The 4,972-nt window shown below is 39.6% G+C and overlaps 1 pseudogene; it reads left to right on the top strand.

The window, feature by feature from the left end:
- The first annotated feature begins 1,134 nt into the window (after positions 1-1,134).
- On the top strand, positions 1,135-2,615 carry LOC129014402 (centromere protein U-like; annotated as a pseudogene).
- The last annotated feature ends 2,357 nt before the right edge of the window (positions 2,616-4,972 follow it).

Genomic DNA, 4,972 nt, shown 5'->3' with positions numbered 1-4,972 from the left:
ATCGAACAATGTTTTAAATGCACATGCTCTTTGACCCAGAAATCTCAGTTATAGGAATTTATCTAGATGTAATCAATAACACATAGACAAGGCTCACGTGACGCAGCATTGTTGAATAACAGCAATGTCTGGAAATACCTATATTTCCACTGGGCAGAGTGATTGCTTAAATAAACCAACAACTGTCCATTTATAATGGAATAGTCTCCAGTCATTGGAAAATAACACAGTGTATATCTGTGTGCTAAAACAGATAAATTGATGCATAAAATAAACAAGCAGAAACCAAAGACAAGGTGCTGCAGGTAAGTGTGCTGGGGCCTCACTGTTTGCCTACAAAGCATTTACTTGCAACATTAATTTAATTTATCAGTGTGGTTATATTAAGGTAATTATATGGTCTGGTCTTTAATCTGTTTAAATATAACACTATATTGATAGTTTTTTTTTTAAAACTCCTAGTATAAAAGTTACCTGATCATGTACATATTGTTCTTTTCATACAATCACGGTTTCATTTTGCTATTTGCATCTCTTTTTACAGGTGAGATTGAATTATAGCTTTCTCCTCCCTTGCTCTCCTATCTGGGTTTGGGGCCAGGGTTTTGTTAGTTATAAATTGAGTGGCCATTTAGTGTATTTTTCTATGCTGGTGAACAGTTTGGGTGAGTTGGGAACTCTCTGCTCCTTGCAAATTTGGAGCTCTCACCCAGCAAACCAGTTGGGGCTGGTGATTTTGTTTTCTGTTTTTGTTTTGAGACAGGATCTGGCTGTGTTGCCCAGGCACCTGCTACCAAGCCTGGCCAATTTTTGTATTTTTTGCAGAGATGGGGTCTCACTGTGTTGCCCAGGCTAATCTAGAACTCCTGAGCTCAAGCAGTCTGCCTGCTTCAGCCTCCAAAAGTGCTGGGATTACAGGCATGAGCCACAGAACCTGGCTTGCGGCTGGTGATTTTTAGCCCAGTAGTTATCAACTGGGTGGCGGGGAAGGATTTGTTCCCCCAACAGGGGATATTTGGGAATGCTAGGGGATATTTGGATTGTCATGATTTAGGGAGGCGCCAGGCCAGTTGCCTCTAGTGAGCAGAGCCCAGAGATGCAGCTACATACCCTGTAGTGCACGGGACAGCCCAGATGGCCCCGAGGTGGCAGCAGGCTCGGCCTCACAGGCCTGAGGGTGCAACATGTTCAAAGAACACTTTAGAAGGAACACATTTCATGAAAGATAAAGCTGGTCGAAAGTGCAAGCCTATTGACGTGTTCCATTTTCCTGATAATTCTGATGTCTCAAGCACTGGCGGGCCGGGTGAAAATGAGAATGATGAAGAACCTTATGAGACCTTTGTTCAGACAATTCTGGAAATGAAGCAAGTGAAATCGAATCTGTAACAATTAGTGCAAAAAACCAGGAAGAAAGCTCAAGCCCATTAGTGATGACTGAAAGCCCATTAGTGATGAAGAAAGTGATACAAGAAGGGAAGTTAAATCAGCAGAGAAAATAAGTACACAATGACATGAGGTTATTCCAACTACAGCATCTTCAGAACTTTCAGAGAAACCAGCCGAGTCGGTCACTTCTAAAAAGACAGGACCCCTTAGTGCCCAGCCCTCTGTTGAAAAAAGAGAACTTGGCAATAGAAAGTCAGTCGAAAACTCAGAAAAAAGGGACAATGTCTCGTGACAAAAGGAAGAAATCAAGAAGTAAAGCCATAGGCTTAGATACTTCCAATGATGTGCACATTTGGTGTCTAGAAGGAATGAAAACCAGTGACATCATGGAGTTGAATATTGTTTTGCCTGAATTTGAGAAAACACACCTAGAGCATAAGTGAAGAAACTCAGCCACGGAGAGATGAAACAGTTTGCCCAAGGTCACACATTTTCATCCAGGCACTGACAGTCTTCCACTGATTTTATTAGACTTTGGAAAGTGGACAAGATTTGATAAAAGGAAGGAGCATTGGGAAAGCTTTCTGTCCATGGTTTCTGTGTTAGACTGTAGTGCCTGGTTCCTCAGGCATGAGCATCTGAATGATAGCCAAGCATACATTTGATCCAGTAGTTCTCAAGACTTGAATGGCTTGATGAATTTCAGCATTTATAAGGCATATTCTTATATGCTAATTATTCATTGTGCATTGTATTTCAGAGATTTTTATTTCCTACATTTTAAACTGAAACTCAGAATATTTTACACATTCATAGTTTCAGAGCCAAAGCAAGTCATCTAGTTGGCCAACCCTGGTTCTTCACACTCACTCAGCATACTTATAGCCTCAGTCTCACACAAGATAGGCTGGTACATTTTATTATATGTCACTTATTTTTGTTTTAGGTTAGAGCCTCAGCCGAAACAACTACAAACAGAATATGATGAACTTAAAGACAGAAAGTCTTCCCTTAGGAATGCAGCATATTTCTTATCTAATGTAAAACAGCTTTATCAAGATTATTCAGATGTTCAAGTGAAAGAAGCAAACATAAAGGAAGTGGTAACTCCAATTTTACTTTTTACTGTGCTTCAGAAGATCATTGCAGGAGGGCATTTGCATGCTAGAGTATCAGAAGGTTTGGGGAAAGACAAATGCAGATACAGAATTACAGAGTCCACCTAAAATAGTATCACTATAAGCCAGTGAAACTTCCTTATATCAGCACTTTTCTTAGCTACTTAATGAAGGCTGGAGGAATAATGTCCAGAGTCGCTGATTTGTGTAAGGTATTTTCACTCGGACAGCTGAATGTCATCAAGGGAAGTTTATATTCTGTGTATAAATCTCAATTAAAAAATCACACTCTGCTTTATTATAATTTTCATTCATATAAGACCACTCAGCCATGTTTGAAAGACCAACCTCTTCTGTTTTGTCTAGCCCATGCTCACAGCATCTTTTGCATATAAAAAACAAGCTATTTTCACATATAAATGGTAGGTGTAATTTTAGAAGTTAAGAAACAGGCCAGGAGTGGTGGCTGTCACCTGTAATCATAGCACTTCAGGAAGCTGAGGCAGGTGGATCCCTTGAGCCCAGGAGTTCAAGACCCGCCTTGGGTGACACGGCGAAAACCCACCTCTACTGAAAATACAAAAACTAGCCAGGTGTGGTAGTGCAGGCCTGTAGTCCCAGCTACTCAGGAGGCTGAGGTGGGAAGATCGCTTGAGCCCGGGAGATCCAGGCTGCACTGAGCTGCGATCGCACCACTGCACTCCAGCCTGGGTGACAGAGCAAGACCTTGTCTCAAAAAAAAGGTAGGAAACATTAAAAAGGAATATAATGTGAAAACAAATTTATTGTTTTAATACATTTTGTAGTTGCTTCTGGATTTTTACTGCAGATTTTGCTACTGTTAAGCCATCTGCCTCAGATTAATAGAAATGTTTCAGTTCTAGGGAAAAAAAGTGTATTTGTATACCCTTTATAATTTTATACAAAATATGTACAGTAATTATATGTAACGTATACATATTTTATGATCAGATTTGTATTCCTCATTTCTAAATTCAATGTTAAGGTTTTGACGCTGATCTAAGTGAATTTTCCTGAGCCTAAGGTGTGTTTATATATTAGAAATCACGAAATAGAATGCTTCTAAAGGTATTTTGTAAATTACCTAACTAGTCCAAAGCTTGTGATTTGGAGTTTGGTTACTTAATTTGGAGAAGTTACCTATAGCATTGATTTAGCTTGAGCATAATACTTCGGTTAAAAGCTAGGTTTGGTGTCTCTGCCTTGTCTGGAACACACCTCTACACCTCTGGATGAGCATCCTGTTCTTGGAGTGACCTCAGTGCCTTTTTGCTCTTCTCTTGTAGTAACTGTCCCTCCTGCTTTATTGAGTGTAGATATTTGGGCATATGTCTTACCTCTAAACTAAACATTTAGTGACAAATGTGAGTTCTTACCCTTTATCCCTCCCTAGAACAGGTGCCCATGAAAGCTTGAACACATCAGCTTGTCAAATATTTGTACAAAATTCCATTATCATTTGTGTGACAGCTTTTCTGCTGTCATCTTGAAAACATGATATTAAACAGCAAACTATCAAAATATGATAAAATTCTGTAAGGGGAATTTAACCATACGCGCTTAGATACAATTTGCAGCTGGAAGTTTGACTTTGTTAATTATTTCAAAATCATGAGTTGGCTATTGTGTTCTATTTTATATTGGGTTTGTATTGTAATTTTAACTTTAATCATTAAGAACATTTGGATTGGCAACTTTTGAGACAGTTAGTTGATCGTCCTAATAAATAATTTCTCAAGACGGTAAAAACAAAAGAAAAGAAAAGAAAAAGAAAAGAAATTCTTGGTAGGCAAAAACTGTGACTCTGACATTTTACTAAGCATTGTTTTTGTTTTGTTTTGTTTTTTGTCTTTTTGAGATGGAGTCTCGCTCTGTCGCCCAGGCTGGAGTGCAGTAGCGTGATCTCAGCTCACTGCAAACTCCACCTCCCGGGTTCACACCATTTTCCTGCCTCAGCCTCCCAAGTAGCTGGGACTATAGGGGCCCGCCACCATGCCAGGCTAATTTTTTTGTATTTTTTTAGTAGAGGTGGGGTTTCCCAATGTTAGCCAGGATAGTGTCGCTCTCCTGACCTCATGATCTGCCCGCCTTGGCCTCCCAACGTGCTGGGATTACAGACTTTGAGCCACCACACCCGGCCAGCAATTTTTTTAATCTATTGTCTCTTAGAAGAGTCTTTCCTGCTATTACAATCTACCATATGATCTCATTTTGTAAGAGGTATTCACGCTATGGAAAGCGAACAGCTATCCGTTTCTATTACATGTCAAGTGATATGACAGATTTCAGCCTTTCCTCTTCTCTCAGCCATTACTGTAAAAGACTAGTTGTAAAATTTTTTCTCTATAGCCCATTCAGATTTTGATGACGACCAAAGGTCTTAGCCAAGCATTGAGCCATAATGTTACTCTTAGGAAATTGGATCAATTCAAGGTCATTTGACT

The sequence above is a fragment of the Pongo pygmaeus genome, chromosome 16, assembly GCF_028885625.2.
Source record: "Pongo pygmaeus isolate AG05252 chromosome 16, NHGRI_mPonPyg2-v2.0_pri, whole genome shotgun sequence".
In the NCBI taxonomy this organism is placed as follows: Eukaryota; Metazoa; Chordata; class Mammalia; order Primates; family Hominidae; genus Pongo; species Pongo pygmaeus.
This window is presented reverse-complemented; position numbering and strand designations above follow the sequence as displayed.